Source organism: Tinamus guttatus, unplaced genomic scaffold, assembly GCF_059628265.1.
Source record: "Tinamus guttatus ecotype Peru unplaced genomic scaffold, ASM5962826v1 Tinamus_guttatus_pri_ptg000415l, whole genome shotgun sequence".
Classification (NCBI taxonomy): Eukaryota; Metazoa; Chordata; class Aves; order Tinamiformes; family Tinamidae; genus Tinamus; species Tinamus guttatus.
This window is the reverse complement of record NW_028288949.1, coordinates 31,950-49,768: the sequence shown is the minus strand read 5'-3', so window position 1 is coordinate 49,768 and position 17,819 is coordinate 31,950. Positions and strand designations below refer to the sequence as shown.

General features: G+C 41.0%; 1 pseudogene across 1 annotated transcript in view; it reads left to right on the top strand.

Annotated features, from left to right (window-relative positions):
• The first annotated feature begins 2,012 nt into the window (after positions 1 to 2,012).
• LOC104575831 (neurolysin, mitochondrial-like) overlaps positions 2,013 to 17,819 on the top strand; it is a 34,481-nt pseudogene continuing 18,674 nt past the window's right edge. The window contains exons 1-7 of the transcript XR_015913742.1: positions 2,013 to 2,017; positions 2,390 to 2,580; positions 4,570 to 4,756; positions 6,104 to 6,232; positions 6,735 to 6,875; positions 9,727 to 9,750; positions 10,600 to 10,711. The product of XR_015913742.1 is annotated as a neurolysin, mitochondrial-like (transcript). The remainder of the gene's footprint in view (positions 2,018 to 2,389; positions 2,581 to 4,569; positions 4,757 to 6,103; positions 6,233 to 6,734; positions 6,876 to 9,726; positions 9,751 to 10,599; positions 10,712 to 17,819) is intronic.

The following is a 17,819-nucleotide window of genomic DNA, read 5'->3' as shown; positions in this document are numbered from 1 at the left end:
GCAACAAAACTTTTGTTAGAGGTACAAAGGAGTTCTGATCAAGGCAGCTCAGTGATTTTTCCACAACAGCTGCTTCTGATGGATGCTTTTGTAGGGAAGAGAAATTTTTACAGAGTATTTGCATCTTTTATTTGGAAGTGAAATGGCTGTGAATGATTTTTTTGATGAGTTCCGTGGGATTGTGGGGCTAGAACAGTTACTTATGCTCTTGGATATGACTGTCATGATGCCTGGATAGTCTGTGGTATTTGAAAAATATCTGTAACTTCTAGCTGCTTTTTTAAATATCTACGTGTAAGTAGATGAATGAGGTAGTTTTACGTGAACTGATGTCACTAAGCATCTTACATGCTCCTGAGCTGCCTGAGAGATTAATATAAAGCAGGTGTGTACTGAGCATCTCTATAATTGTAATGCAGAATGCTTAGTTAATGAATGCAATTCGAATTTCCTCTTTCTATTCAAGTCAAAAAAGACTACTGGCAATAAATACTTTGGAGTTAAATTGAGAGCAACTCTGCTCTATTTTTTTCAGTTATTTCAATTTGGAAAAAGAATAGTACACTTTGCGATATGCAAAATGGCATGTGTTCATCAGATTAATCATTAGCTTTGATTTAGTTCTTCTGATATGAATTTGCCATGCTTTTTCATATATATTTATATTTTAAATTGATATTCTTAAGTTGATCTTATGGCATGCAGGCTGTAAACTGTTAGCATTTATTAGTCATTTAAATGCATATAGTGCTTTATAACCTACCTAGAAACAAGATGGTAATATCTTCAGTTTGTACTCCAAATACAAATATTGAACATCAGCCTGAATACTTAAGGAAGGAAAAAGTGTTTTTCAATTAGAAAATACTCAGCATAGAAGGTAGGTATAGTATGTACTTGATGCAAGCTTCCTAGGCCTATGTGCATTTCTGTGCTATTTGGAGCATGCTTACAACTAAAACTCATTGCAACAGAGAGCGGCCAGTTGGCATGTTGTTAATCAACAAATGGAGAACTCTAGCATTTGCTTTTGGGACACATTCTGATTTACACAGTATAACTTTATGTATGTATTTGGAAGTAAATACCTGTCCCACTGACAAGACTATCACTGTGTTCATTAAGCTGTGCTCTGGACTGTTCCCAGTTGATTTACATCTCTTTAGAGTGCAATATTGCAGAACTTTTAATCCGAGGCCTCAGTTTGGTTGAGAAAAATAGTTGATTCTTTATTTTTGTTATGCAATATTGCATTCCTTGATCACACTTGGTCCATGATGCATTGTCACTCTTTGTTTGCTGTAATACTGCTATCTAGCCAGTTCTCCATCATTTTGTCTCTGACTCCTATGTTCTCCTTCTTAACCCCTTAATACCTTGCTTGACTTTGTTACTTTCATTTGTGTTGAAGTGTTAATTCTGTCTGTTCAGATTATAGCCCAGTCTGCCAAGTGTTTCTAGCTTCTCCCTGTTCATCTGTAACTTCATAGGTGTATTTTGTAATCCATTGTCCAGATTGCTAAAGAAAATATCAAATAGATGGGGGCCAAGGAGGATTTCCTGTTGAGCAAACCTTGAAATGTGCTTCCAGGTTCATCTCTGTAGCTCTTCCTTAGCTATCAGGATCATCTGTGGTCTGTGAAAGGAGGAGATTGGACTGATTTGACATGATTTGTCCTCAGCTAGACCTTTTTTGTTGTTTCTTTAGCAATCTATAAAATCATTGATACTTTTTTTTAAAAAAAAAATAAATTGATGTAAGGACTTCTCTGAATAAAAGGAAATTAGTTTGTTTGGTAAAAAAGTACATAAGTTGTTCTTTCAAGACACGCACTAATTTTCTTCTTCACCTGTTTGTCTACTTTGCCATATCCATGTCCTTGTCTGCTTCTCCATATCCCACATGAATTGCTGAAGATAATTGTTAATAGGATTTTTCTGACTTAACTACTCAAATTTAGTAGTGAGCAGTTCCAAATGATTTTTCTTTAAACTTTATGATCTCATGGAAAATGCAGTAAACTATATTCTTTTATGTCCTGTAATGAAAGAAAAGCTCCTGCTTCAGAGGATAGAACCTAGTCCTTCCTGTTAGTGTTCATGAGTAGTTTAAAAATAGAATAGACTTCAGAAGTCAATACTTGTGATATTTAGATAAGAATCAGACACTTGTAAAGGCTGCTGTCAGTCTTAAACTGATGTGATTTAGTACTGCTTTTCCCTGGTGTGTTCTTAACGTGATATTTGATCATTCTAATTAACAGGTATAATTTTTCATATAAACCTTTCAAGAGACACTGATTCATCATCCCTGTGCTTGAATAGGCTTTTTATTCTGGTGAGCAGGCTTATGGTTTAAAGACAGTTTCTGCTATATTTTCTTATGCAGAGAGGGAAAGTATGGGCATGCAGCCTGCTTTGGCTTCCAGCCTGGCTGCCTTCTCTCTGATGGCAGTAGAATGATGTCTGTGGCTGCTCTTTACACAGTCAGCATCAGATCGTCCATGATTGCTGTGACATGATGAAGTGAAGACTTATTTCCATGAATTTGGGCATGTAATGCATCAGATATGTGCACAGGTTAGTGATGCTTCTATTCCAGTGCAAGACCTATTTTTCCACGGTCTTAGAGCAGGTCTATTTAAGTGTTAGCTTCCAGTTTCAGTAAAGTAAGTGTATATTTTTTGGTAATTCTTCAAAGTGGAAGCTTGATTTTGTTTTTAGTTTTCTTTTAAAAATACAGCAGTAAAAACAGCTTCTGAAAAGGTTCCATAAGAGCATATATTTTTCTGTTTTCACTTGTGAATACCTGTAACTAGCGAATAGATCTGTATATAAGGTTAAGAAGATGCTCTGTGGCAGCTCCTGTTGGAACTGTTGGGAGGCTTTTTATAGTACTAGTCACATGCTACGTCCTCAGCAGAAACAAGCAAACAAGAAGGCTGCTGTCTACAGGAATGCAAACAATTTGTGAGTCCAGAGGGTTATGCCTTCACCTCCAGCATTCTGGCATTTACTGCTCCTTTTGAGTTATCATTCTTCATATCAAAAGCATAAAATGGCTGTTGCCTGAGCTATCTTATTTTCTGCTCTCCTGTCTGGCACTCGGGATTTTTACTGTCGGCAGGAAGAACTAAAGCTAGGATGCAGATTTCACATGAAAACATTTTTTTAAAAAAATCCTGTTTTCATTTTTACTTACGTTTAAGATTGATTATGTCACATGGTGATAGATTATTATTATTATGACAATTTTAAGATCCAGAGAAGGAGACAAGTCACAACATTCTTTCACCAAAGCTAACACAAGTCCACAAATCCAGCCTTTGTGTGGTGTTGCTGTGATTTCCTTTATAAGTAGGTACCAAATCATAAAATTTGGGGGAGGTATAGCACTTGTTAGATTTTAATTCTTGATTTGGATCTTAGAAACTGGGACCAAAGAGGAAAGAAATAGGAATATGGCAATCCTGTGTTAAATCTCGAATTAGGGAAACAATGCCCAATCGAAGCTCAGAGAAAAAAGCTAGACTTCTTTATGCATTTTTGCATTTATATAATTATTCAAAGGTAGAAATGTAGTGATAATCTTTACCCTAAAACAGCTCAGAAATTAAGAATACTGTCCTTTCCTTAACTAACTAGAAACTTTTGATAGATGTGACACATTGAGCTTTCTTGCAAAACTGACCACAGAATTTAGGTAACCATTGAAAATGCTCATGTGTTGCAGAGCCTCTGCAGGACAGCACAGCCATCTCCTCCTATAACTTAAGCATTTCCTCACTTGCTGTGGAATTGCAGAGAGGTGCACCTGTTGGAAAGCAGCTCTGTGGAGAGGGATTTGGGAGTCCTGGTTGACAACAGGTTAACCATGAGGCAGCAGTGTGCCCTGGTGGCCAAGAAGGCCAATGGGATCCTGGCCTGCATCAGGAGGAGCGTTGCTAGCAGGGCCAGGGAGGGGATCCTGCCCCTCTGCTCAGCTCTGGGGAGGCCGCACCTGGAGTATTGGGTGCAGTTCTGGGCTCCCCAGGACAAGAGGGACGTGGAGCTGCTGGAGAGGGGCCAGCGCAGGGCCACGAAGATGATGAAGGGACTGGAGCATCTGTCGTGTGAGGAGAGACTGAGCGAGCGGGGCCTGTTTAGCCTGCAGAAGAGAAGGCTGAGAGGGATCTGATCAACATGTTCAAGTACCTGAGGGGAGAATGTAGTGTAAGATTACACTAAAACATTAATATTACTGTCATAGCCTAAGAAGCAAAAGGATTATTATTACGATAAATGGTCATATAATTTCACACTGTTAGAGAATGCACTAAATAATGACTGAAGAATCCATTTGTTATTTGGTAATAGCCTAAATATATCAATTTATGTCCTCTTCAAATTTCTTTTTTTTTTTCTTGCTATTTACCTGCTGATATGATTCCTTCTGCTCCGATTAACACTGAAGTTTTTGGCATCTGAAAGTTTATATTCTGCTAGAAATCCTATTCTACATTTATTTATTTATTTATTTATTTATTTATCTATTCTATTTTTATTTAATACCATGACTTTCTCTTGTAGACTGATTTTGCTAGGTTTAGTGGAACCAACGTGGAAACGGACTTTGTAGAGGTCCCTTCACAAATGTTTGAGAATTGGGTATGGGAAAAAGAACCACTACAACGCATGTCAAGACATTATAAAGATGAGAGCCATGTTGCAGACACCCTCCTTGAGAATCTTGCTGCCTCTGGACTGGTTAATACAGGTATCTTTCTCCCCCATCCTCCCCTAGTGTATGTCTGTATGTATATATAAATATATCAAAAATTGTAGGAAATGGTCAAGATTATATCCTTTGAAAAACATCACAGTCCAATTAGACTTCCTCTGTGTCTATATTATCACTGTCAGTGCCATGAATAATTAAGTGTGCACTACAGTAAAATAAGTTAAGTTCACTGGATGAATAATTCCTGGATTTATTAGCCTGAGTTATAATGATTAGAAAAGGCTATGATGACAGATGCTGCTATATAAATAGCCTGGTTTTCCAGCCCAGGCTATCCACACATACATGTAAAGTGATCACAGGGACAGGGGTTGGTGTTTTTTTGTTGTTGTTGGGTATTTCCCCCCCCCCATTTTTCCATTTTCTTGGTAGCCCAGAATAGACACTGTGCATTAGTATAGAAGCACCCAATTTTGTGCATGTGCTTTCTGCATTTGCCCATGACACTACACATACATGGAAATTGTTTGCAAGTTTACTGAGCATTTATAACATTGCTTGTAAACCTCCTGACTTGTCAAAACAGAACCCTAGGCCCATGTTTCTCACCTTCTTGTAGACAGATACACTGCCTCCCTAGTCTAAGTCTCCCCAGTCTCAATCCAGTTTCTTTCTACATCTCATAGCACTTTATCTGTATTTCCACACCAAGACTGTGATCCCATGCCATTTCCCCTCATCCCATTCTCTCACTCCTTGTAATCAAGTCTCTCCCAAACTCAAGTTTTACCAAAAATGGTTAAAACTATATCTCATAAACCTGCAGCTGTTTTGCCTCCTCCTGCTTCCCTGCCCTGAAATGAGAAGTGCCTGTTTTTGCTGGCTAGTACAAGCATTGTAGCTGCATAAGCATCTTATCTGGGCAAAGGTTCATATCTTGTAGCTTCTTCAAAAAGCAAAGCCTAAAGCAGCAGCAGCAGCAATAGCTGCTGCTTTTTGCAGTGTCTGGTAATAGCGATAGATATATGACCACCATCTGTGTAAACCTTGAGTTAAATGGCGTAATGAAAAGGACAACAACTGACAGCATCATTTTAAGTACTGAAATTTTATTTTCGTGTGTCTACATCAATTCGATTTCAATCCATGATGGGAGTAATGGAAAAATGGAGCTTATGATGGTGATTTCCTTGTTAAAAATATGCCTCTAAAAATAACCCTCTAACTGAAGTATTCAAAAGCGAATAATAACATAACTCCAAGTTTTGTCCTCAATTAAAATTCTACTAATTCAGGATGTGAGCTGAGAGCTTTGAATAAAAGGTGCTAAAGAAACTCCAGTTACTTTGATTGGTAATTAATTGAACATTATTATCCAACCAGGTCTTCTAACTCTCGGTCAGATCGTTTTGAGCAAGGTTGATCAGGCTCTCCATACAAAGTCATCTATTGACCCAGCGGAGGAATATGCCAAAAACTGCTTGGAGATTCTAGGAATACCTGCAACCCCAGGTATGTTACTGTGAAACTTTTCTGTAGCATGTCCAAATGCTTTGAGTAAACATACCTTACTTTTCCTATGCTTGTAATGAGGGGGAAAAAAAATCAAAATAAAATAAAGTTTTTCTTAGAAGAATCTAATTTATGAACCTGAAATAATTACTTTGAAACTAGGGATGATCTTAATTATTCTAAGGAACATGAAGGCAAATGTAAAACTTAACTTTTTGAAGATTATAATTTGGAGTGATTTGACCTGAATACCGCAACAGGGTCTACATTAAATGTTCTGTCACATTTGTGTCAGATGTGTAACTGGCCTGCAATAGGAAACCAGATGTCCTTTATAGGCAGTGGAGTATAGTTGACACACTTAGAGGCATACTCAGACCCTTTGTCATAGGTTTCAGATTAGTTGAGGATGCGTTATTTTTTTCTATTGCTGAACTATAATATTCATCAATGAAATTATTGAATTTGGTTTAAATACATTACTGTTAATGTACTACTTAAGGAACAAGCATGCCAGCTACTTTTGGACATCTGGCAGGTGATTATGATGGCCAGTACAATGAATACCTCTGAAGTGTTTAAAGCAGCTATAAAAAATGTCCATGGAAAACAAGAGGGAATAATGAATCCTAAGGAAGGTACTGTGTATTTTTTTAACCTAAAAAGTCAGTTGTATTTCATCCCTAAAATGAGATTTATTGCAGTCAGCATGATCCATAGGTTTAATGTTTCAAGTAGTTCTACTGCATCTTTCAAATTCAGCAGAACAAAGGAAAAAGGTGTATAAGTAACTTTATTGCTGTAGAAGACCATCTGAAAATTTTGAAGAACATGTAGATTTTAATGTAACTTTTACCTAAGATCAAATATTTACAATTATTTTATGACTCTTAATACATATTTTCTGTGTTAGTTGACCAACGTAACTGACTTTAATGTCGAGATCCATACTCTTGTACCGAAAGAATGAATGTGTTATTCTGCTGTGAAGGTTGTATAATAGTGCTCTATTTGCGCAATAGTGCCTCAAGTTGATGATGTTTATTTATGTAGTTATTATTGAGAAAACTATTATTTAGAAACTCTGCTTTCTTTCTTTCTGTTTTTTTTTTCTCCCAAATGCCTTTCAAAGTTTAAATTATTAATGGGTTCCAAATTTCATGATCTTTTTACCCCTGTGTAATCCTTTGAGCTCCTTTTCCTCCAGCAGAAAGGAAGCTAGCAGTGCGGTTAGTAGCCCTGCCCATTTTGGTGATCTCTTTTGTTTCTCAGAGCTGATAGTGTTAGTTTAGACCTGTGGCTGGGGGTGCTGTAGCTTTATCTTGGGAAAGACTTTTTGGTGTTCTTGTCCCACTCACCCACCTTTGAGAATTCAGCAGCCAGCACTAGTTCTTTTTTGCCTCTACCCAGTAACTGTATATAGGGAGAAGCATGGGACAGAGGAAAAAGTGCTCCACTTCCCTGTTTCTCTCCTGGAATTTGCCTTCATTCTTCTTTCTCTTTATCACAGCAACCAAAACTGCTAGAAACAAAGCAAGATTAAACCTTAACCTGGACAAAGAGAGGAGTCTCAAGAGGAGATGGGGTAGGGGCCAGATAACAGTAATGATGAGGCCAATGAGCGTTGTGGGAAAAGGAGTTTTATGAGGAAGGAAGTGTCTGTCAAACTCCAGTTTGTTGCAGTCAGCCTGGGGCCGGTGAGGGGCAGTGTCTCCTCGGCAGATGGGGGAGCTGAGCAGGAGAGGCGGGAGCTGCAGCCACGCGGCCAGCGCGTGACCAGGCAGCTCATTGGACAGCCTCGCGTGTGGTCGGCGCGTGATCACCTGCCTGATTGGCTGGTTGGGTTGCTGGGCTCCGCGTGCTGCCGGGCAGGGCAGGGGCTGCTCCGGCATCGGAAACTATATAAGTTGTGTTTAACCCTAAATAAAGGTCTTTGGCTCACCCTCACAGAGACCTTGCTCCTCAATATGCCTGCACAGTTTACAATGTTTGGAGGTCAAGGTTGATTTTGAAGTCCGAGGGATTTATGACAGGTACACAATGAGGGTAAAACACACTTGCTTATTGGACCAGATTGTTGTATCCCAGTAATGTTGGGAATGTTGTCACTCATAGGGAAGGGAAAAATAAATGGCATATTAAGTAAGAGAAAAAAATATTAACAGCATTTTTTTCTTATATGTTGGGAGGAGGTTTGAGCTGCTTGCAGTTGGGAGAGATGGAACCAGGGTGCTGGTGCTCGACTGTGAGACTTTGTGACACTTTTCTGTTGTAATGACACACCCTCTCCAGTGTCATCACAGACTTTTCCCTGTTATCTTTACGTACTTCCTTCAAAACTCTTTTCTGAATGATTGTGTAGCCAGAACCTTAAGCTACATTTTCCAGAATTGCTCTGTGACCTTTACTTCTCCCTAGGGATTAAAGTGCCCTTTATTCTGATTTTTCTGTAGGTTTTTGGTTTCTCTCTTTTGTCTTTGCATGGGGAGCCTTGAGAATAATTTAATTATGCTAGAAGCAAGTGGATGTTTACTGTGCTTCAGCTAAAATGCTACTGGTGCCTCTCTTTAACATGAAGCTTGCTGTCCCGGCTAAGAAGTGAGGAAGAAAAATGGTTGTTCTAGTGTGTATGCCATGTATATATATGGTGTGTGTGTTTTTTCTCAGACATGTATGCGCTCTCATGTTCTTGTAAGTCCCTCTTCAGAGCAATACAATCTTCTCAGATCAGTTATTTTCTAACTTGTTTTGTTGTTCTTTACTTCCATTCCATGCAAGCACAGTAGAGCTCCCCAAGATGGGGGTAATCTTTTTTAAACAAATATTAGATACCAATATGATAGAACAAGTAATTTTTTATTAAAAAAAAAAAACACACCAGATATCAGTAAGGTTTTTTTGTATTAATTTATAACTCATTGTATTTAGAGATTTAGACTAGTTTTCAGAACAGCAGGAAAGAAAAGCAGTTACGGTATCATGACTTGGGTTTTTAGAAATTTGGTTTGCCTCTTCCTGTTAGAAGAAAACCTCTCTTCCTGTTTTGAGCAACAGATATGGAAACTAATGCGAGACTGTATCTGTAACAGTTCTTCAGCAAACACTAAACGCTGTAACTTCCTTAACTGTCAAACGCCTCAAGTACGTTCTCTGCAGTTGTCTCTGTTCGCCCTAGAACAGGGTGATACGCTGTGTCTGTAGAGATAGACTTGTTTTTACCAACACCAAACATTCAGTTTTACTCAGATAATTAAAAAGAACAATTTATTCATTTGTGCTAGCTAGAGTCTAATTCATGAGTGTGAAATAATTATTTTGAAATTAGAGATGATCAGTATTCTAAGGAACATAAAGGCAAACGTAAAACTTAACCTTTTGAAGATTATAATTTGGAGTGATTTGACCCGAATACCACAACGGGGTCTACATTAAATGTTCTGTCACATTTCTCTCAGATGTGTAACTAACAACTAACGCAATTAGCAAAATGTAAGCTGTTCATTGTGATAATGCAACTGGTAATGCAGTTTCAGTCTTGGAAGTTCATTAACACTTTTTTGCAGTACAGCTATCAAGAAGCTGTGTATTCCTATAATCTCATAGCTTTGAGTTGAAAGGAAGAACCTTGTTTTTTTCAATTAAGATATATTTATGACTTATGCCTGCAAAATAATATTTTCTCATTGATAGTCATGTCTTAGAGGCCCAAAATACTTCAGGTACATTATCTGAAGCATGACTTGTTAAGAAAGCCTTCATATTTTACTGTTGTCTCAGAAGCTCTTGAATCATTCTTTCTAAAAACACCCATTCCTTCTGAATTAAGGTTTATTCCTGAAAACATAGAGCATGAGTTGATTTTTCCATTACTCTAAGATACTTTCAAAGGGAAGTATGTTTGTGCATATTTTGTGTACTGTGTTACTCCACAGTACTATGGATAGAACTATCATCTGTTGTCCAGAGAGAGAATACAGAAAGAGAAATTATGAAATTATTAAGAGCATAGATGTTAGGTTCCTTTTTGCTGACTGTCAGTCATGGGACTAATCAATTACTGAAGATTGTTTGGAGATTGTGTGTGAGCTAAATCTGGAATATCTGCCAGAAACTGAGCACTCTATGCGATTCCAAAACTCTGCAGAGCCACAAGAAAAAGAATTCCACTTGGAGAACAGGTTAAGTTTCTGCTGTCTCGATCTTTCCAACGGATCTAAATCATACTTGTGGTATATTCTGGATTTGGTTTTAAGTAAATCTTGAAGGAGAGAAGCTGTTTTAAGTTTTGGGGGGGTTTAAATACACAACAAATGAAGAGAAGAGACGACGTGCGAGAAATACTAACTTTCTGCTTTATTTTTTATCAGGCTGGAATGAACTACAGAAACCTTATTCTGAAACCTGGAGGATTTTTGGATGGGATGGTTATGCTTCAAAATTTCTTGGAGCGTAAACCAAGCCAGAGAGCTTTCCTATTGAGTAAGGGATTATGTGTTCAATAGTTATGGTTTCTTTGTGATGGCACATGATTATGAAACGAGCTGGAAATGTCAGCGTATTTCACACCACACTGTGCATCATTCTGGATCACTTGGGTCACATTTTGATGATTTTTTTTTAATTGTATAAGTAATGTGACTTTTTAATTGCAAAGGGCTGCAAAATTCAATGCATTGGAAAAAAAAATCTAAGATGTGCAGAAGCTGAGAAATTTGTCTGGTAATTTATTTGTGAATTGTTATAAAATAATACTAACCAATATGGGGGTTTGCTGCCCTGTATCTCTTTTAATGTCTTGTGATCAAATTTTAAGCTTTGGGGGAGGAGGAGGAGGAGGAAAGGCACTACCAGCAATAAAAGAAACACTTGCATTTTTATTCTGTGTTCTTCTGTGGTGTTGATGGCTCACAAAAGGAGGGGGGGGGGGGTTAAAGGTATGTTTGCTTTTATTGTGATTTGGGTTCAGTCTAGCTTCCTGACAAATTACAAGACAGAGAGCCTTTTCCCAAACAGCTTTACAGCTGTTATACTTGTGTGATACCTTTATATTTTGTTCTGATGCATGTTAAGTTATTGTATTCTCTATGAAATTATAGAATTTAAGAACAAACTGAAGTCCTGTGAAGGACTGAACCAATTACTGGAGGGACTAGAGAAGATAGATGACAGGAGTAAGGCTGTGTGGTAGCTCATGTCAGACGTAAAGGAAAGAAAGCAGTGGGTGGAAGGATGAAGTTGGAGTGGGTATTTTCACAATAGCTCTAGGAGGGTTACAGGGAATGGGTTAAAAATAACAGGAAAAAGCCAATAGCTCCATGCATATAGTGATTTATGAGAAGCTACTGAATGCTTTCTATTATTTTATAGATTAAAAACAACACATGCTCATGTTTATCTTGGGATAAATATTCTTTCATTAACATGCCAAAGAACGTGAGATTACGCACAGCATATTGCTTGAATAATTCTGCTTCTTCCTGGCATATGGATATTATATTCATAAAGTATAAGATGGTGAAATAAGATCTATGTTAAATATTAACTTCCCATTTTGGAAGAAAAATATGTTATGTTATGGGGGAAGTTCAATTTATGGGGCTGGCAGTCCCATAAACCTAATCATCATTGTCAATTGTAAAAAGTATAGATGATAGAAAAGAAATGGCACCAAGGAGCAAATAATCTATTTTAGACCTGATAAATAATAGATAGGATTAATAAATAGGATAGATAAAGATGAATTAATTACTGGATTGGAAGTTGGTGGTTGCCTAGAAACCAATAATCATGGCCTAATTTTGTTCAGTATTGATTAACAGAATAGACTCAACCAATACTTGCCCACACTTTACTGCCAGTGGATTAAAAGGACTAAATATATGACCACAAGTAAAACTAATTGGAAGAAAAAAATGTGAATGAGAAGTGGTAGGATATTAGAAATAAATGGCAAAAGAAAAGTGCAATTTTACAATTTAAAAAGAGAACAGTTTTGCCTAAGAAGCAAACTCTTTACCAGTAAAGCAGTTACTAGAAGTAAATGAAATAGAAATTGGGGGTCTGGAGTGGGAAATAGACGTAAAATGAGGATTGTAAAGTGTCAAAAATGATAAAGTTAGGGACACAAAAAAAAAAAAAAAAAAACCACAAGAATAAGATATAGAGGTTAATATCGTAAGAATCCAGAAAATCCCATTTGTCTTACGGACCTTCTACTAGATGGAGATGCTAATATTGTTAATGACAAAAAAGACAGTTTTTCATTTACTGTTTCTCTTCTGCATTTAGAAAGAAGCAGCATTGTGTAATTATATCATATGAGAACAATCAGATACTTTCCAGTCCATTATGAAGTGAAGAGGATGTTGAGCAAGATCTGCTAAAAATAAACATTTTTACATGAGTAGGATTGGATTGCTTGCACTACAAACCTACAAAATGTGTTAGTTTGCTTTTTTTTCTTTTTTCCCGCTGCTGTTAATTTTGGGTTACTGGGTAGATGCTATTGAAGTAGAACAGTGCTAATGAGTTCCCTTGTTCAAAAAGGGCAATAGGTGACTAGTAATCAGAGAGACTGAAATCATTCTTCAGCAAATCAATGGAAAAATAAATATTGTTCTGCTGCTAAAGAATTAAATGATGAGCATAATGAATTCAGTACAAGTAGTTCTGCAAAAAACAGGTTTTGTCAGAGAAATCTGGTCTAATCATTTATGGTCATTACAGGCCTGACAAAGGTGATTGTAGAAAGGCTGATATAAGGGCCACTTGACTTAGTGCTGCATATTTTCTTTCAAAATAGCACTATAGAGTATCAACAGAAAATACATTTAATGGATTAAGAACTAGCTAACTCTTCTCAGAGAGTGCTTATCATTGAACAGGGTCTGCATGGTCTGTAGTGATTTAAGTTCCTCAGGAATCAGTGGAAGCCCTGGCAGAATTCAATACTTAAAGATCTGAAAGTAATGTAATATCACTGGTGATAAAGTTTGCAAATAACTCAGAAAAGCAGTCACACAAAATTCTCTGTATTGTTTGAGAGCTTGAGGCAGTAAATCTAAACATTTGGTAACATGGACAAAGTTGTGCATGTGGTAACTAAAAATATAGGCCATGAATACAGCTTGGTAGAGTGTACTCCAAAAAGTATCTAAAGGCTAGTTATAGTAGTCAGTTTGATGTGAATTGTTAGGAGACTATGGGAAAAAAAATTTAAAGCAATCTCATGATGCATGGATGCAAGAGTATTGCATAAGGGCAGATTAATGTTGCTGCTTCTGTATATAGCAATGGTAAAATGTGCTCAGCCATTGCATGTGATTTTGGTGTTCATATTTTTGAGTAGTACTTAGGAGTTCGTAGGTTGCTTAGTATGTAGCGTATAGTTATGATGTGGAAATCCTTACCAAGGCCATTGTAGCTGCTCTAAGTTTTAGAATAAGACTCAACAAGTTCAAGTCTCAGAAAGGAAATTGTGGGAAACTGAGAAACCGTGAGAAACTGTGGGAAGCTGTGGGAACGGTGAAAGTTAGGAGTGAGAAACTGTGAAAGTTAGGAATAACAGATTAGCAGATAGAGAAACCTAAAACGCAGGCTGGATGCACCGGTCTCTGGTTGGTTACCTGTTATCCGTTAGCAGGATTGGACCCAGATAGCAATAGAGTCAAGGAATTGGCTGGAGGCAGGGGGAGGGAGCGCGTGGAGCACGTGGACAGTGTATGCTCACATACTCGGAGAATATATAAGTTTAGTCTGATGCTCAATAAAATGGCTTCTGGTCCTAAACCTTAAGCCCCTGCTCCTTTCGATGACTCCCACAAATGGCGCCCGAACAGGGACCGAGATAGGCGAACGGGAAAGATTGTGTGGTGGAGAAAACTCGACAGGATGGACGAAGGACAACATCTAGGTGACTGCAACTGATAAATGGTAATGAAGCTCTGAACCACGGGGGAGTGCGAGCCTTGGAAGCTCTGGCACTCGGGAATTGTGAGCCTCGGAAGCTCTGGCGCGGTGCGAGTGTGAGCCTCGGAAGCTCTGGCACTGGGACGTGGGAGCCTAGCTGTCGAGGACAATGGGGAGATCCTTGACAAAGGAGCAGGAAAGATTGCTGCAGACTATGCAGCATGTTTTAGATAGGTCCGGGAGAGGTCAGGATATCCAAACCGGGGATTTGATCTGTCTTTTAAAATAGGGATTAGACATTTGTGACGTGTTAAGTGAGACAACAATATGCGATCCAGGGGCTTGGGATGAGTTCGGTGCAGTTTTGTGGGACTGGGCTACCCGAGGGGATCTCACGGCATCGTCACTGTTGCTCTCGTGGCGTATTGTATGTGAGGCATTGTGAGAATATGCAGCTACATCAGAAACAGGGATAGAAGCGACTGCCCCCCCACCCCCTCTAAACGATTCAAAACCTCTACCTTTGCGCCTAGAGGACTGCTCTCCACCGACCTATACTTATCCGCCCTCCCCAGGCTTGGGTTTTCACACGCAGCCCCCCCAACCCCCGCACGGGGGATTGCAGGAGGCTGTGGTGTCACCACCAGTGGAGCCGGGTGGGGGTCGTACAAAGGGAAGAACTGAGAATCCGTGGGCAACGGTTAGGCGCGAGGCATTGCGGGACGGTGATATTGAAGTGGGGAGGGCGGCGGAGCGAGGAATCGGCGCGTATCCTGTGATTTTCGGTGATACAAACGGGCCCCGACACACCCCACTTCCTTACACAATTATTAAGGAAATGCGAAAGGCTGTGACAGATTATGGATTAAAGGCACCCTTTACTCAAGCACTAATTCGAGGAACCGCGGAAGACAACTGGCTGGTTGCTCATGATTTTAAAATGCTGTTTCGAATGATACTAACGCCAGTACAACAGGCAGTTGTGCTCCAAGAGGCGCGCGAGTTGGCTAATCTAAAATCTTTGGATAATTTACATTCTCAAAATCCAGCATTGCAAGGGGTTAATGTCATAGAATCATAGAATGCTTAGGATTGGAAGGGACCTCTAGAGATCATCTAGTCCAACCCCCCTGCATACGCAGGGACACCTAGAGCACGTGGCACAGGACTGCATCCAAGCGGGTTTTGAAGATCTCCAGAGAAGGAGACTCCACAACCTCTCTGGGCAGCCTGTTCCAGTGCTCTGTCACCCTCACTGTCAAGAAATTTTTCCTTAAGTTCGTATGGAATTTTTGGTGTTTCAGTTTCCGGCCATTTCCTCTAGTCCTATCAGTGGCCACCACTGAAAAGAGACCATCCCCGTCCTCTGCACTCCCTCCCTTGAGGTACTTATAGACACTGATTAGATCCCCTCTCAGCCTTCTCTTCTCCAGGCTGAACAGGCCCAGCTCCCTCAGCCTCTCCTCATAGGGCAGATGTTCCAGGCCCCTGATCATCCTTGTGGCCCTGCGCTGGACTCTCTTCAGAAGCTCCACATCCCTCTTGTACTGTGGAGCCCAGAACTGGACACAATACTCCAGATGCGGCCTCACCAGGGCTGAGTATAGGGGCAGGATCACCTCCCTCGACCTACTGGAGATGCTCTTCTTAATGCAGCCCAGGATTCCATTGGCCTTCTTGGCCACAAGAGCACACTGCTGCCTCATGGTCAACTTGTCATCCACCATGACACCCAGGTCTTTCTCCGCAGAGCTGCTCTCCAGAAGGTTGGTCCCCAGCCTGTACTGGTGTCTGGGGTTATTCCTCCCCAGGTGCAGGACCTTGCACTTGGCCTTGTTGAATTGCATGAGGTTTTTCACCACCCAGTTGTCCAGTCTGTCCAGGTCCCTCTGGATGGCAGTGCAGCCCTCTGGGGTATTGGCTACTCCTCCCAGTTTCGTGTCATCAGCAAACTTGCTGAGGGAGCACTCTGTGCCTTCATCCAGGTCATTGATGAATAAATTGAACAGGACTGGACCAAGGACTGACCCCTGGGGGACCCCGCTAGCTACAGGCCTCCAACTAGACTCTGCACCGCTGATCACCACTCTCTGGGCCCTGCCATCCAGCCAGTTCCTAATCCACCTCACTGTCCACTCATCTATCCCACACTTCCGGAGCTTGCCCAGGAGGATGTTGTGAGGGACGGTGTCAAAAGCCTTGGTGAAGTCGAGATAGACGACATCCACCGCTCTCCCCTCGTCTATCCAACCGGTCATTTCATCATAGAAGGCTATCAGGTTAGTCGGGCAAGATTTCCCCTTGGTGAATCCATGCTGACTACTCTTGAGCACCTTCTTGTCCTCCATGTGCTTGGAGACAACGGCCAGCATGAGCCGTTCCATCACTTTTCCGGGGACGGAGGTGAGGCTGACTGGTCGACATGTTAATAGGAGAGGGAGTATACCAACAACCCCAAGTGCAGGTGCACTGTCCGACTGAGGCAATTATACAATCACGAGAACTTTTCCTCCAGGCTCTGGAAAGTGTCCCAGATGAAAGAGAAGGGAAGGCTTTAGAGCCCTTCTCAAAAGTTACGCAGGAAAAAAGAGAACCTTATGTAAAATTTTTAGATCGAATGAAGGCTTCTGTGGACAGACAGGTGACTGGGGACGGCCCTAGGCAGCTGATATTTGAACAACTGGCGGAGAGAAATGCTAATAGAGTCTGCCGAGATATAATCCGTGGGGTTCGACAGAGAAATGGAGGGGCTCAGACCATCACTGATATGGTTAAAGCCTGTCAGGAGATGGAGGATACCTCGGCCGATCTGTTGCAGATGCTTGCCGGTGCTTATGCGTCTCTTGCCGCGACTCGGTCGGCGGGTTCCGGGGCTTGCTATGCGTGCGGGCAGATGGGTCACTTTAAGCGAGACTGTCCGCGGCGCTGTAAACCGCCTGCGGCATCGGGACCCTGCCCCCGCTGTGAAAAGGGAAGGCATTACGAGATGGGCGAATTTTGCCTAAGGGGGGAAAAGGGAAGAGCAGCGCGGGGGGGGCGGGGCGGTGCTCGCGTGAGGACACAAATAATGCACGCCACGGACGTGGATCCCGAGATAGCGGCTCCCATAAATTTCAATTGGGAACGGCCGCCGAGGCAGGATGGACAGTAAAGTGGACCACCGCTGATCCCCAAAAGGTTCCCCTGCGGGTCATACAGCGAAAGGAGGGACCAGTTCTAGTATTGGGATCAGAAGGGTCGAGCGTTTGGGTAACACCTCTGTTAATCCCCTCACCCGAAAAGCACGGAATATATGCTCAAGTCTCGGCACCTTGTCCACCCCAAAAGGTGCGTGCCGGGGATCCGATAGCCCAGGTCTATTGGCTGACCCAGATACAAGCAGAACAACGACCAATGTGGTCTGCCCAGCTGACAGCTGGGGCGGCCAAGTGCACAATAGCGGGTTTAATAGACAGCGGGGCCGATGTAACAATTATTGCGCAGAAAGATTGGCCGCCAACATGGCCGACCCAAGCCACGCCCCTGGAAGTCACGGGAGTGGGGGGCGCGGTAGCTCCGTGCGTCAGCTCCTATTCGATTTTGATTGAAGGTCCGGAGGGGCGGGTAGCAACTCTACGCCCCTATATCCTGCCTGTTCCTGTAACCCTCTGGGGCCAGGATGTTCTCGGCCAATGGGGAG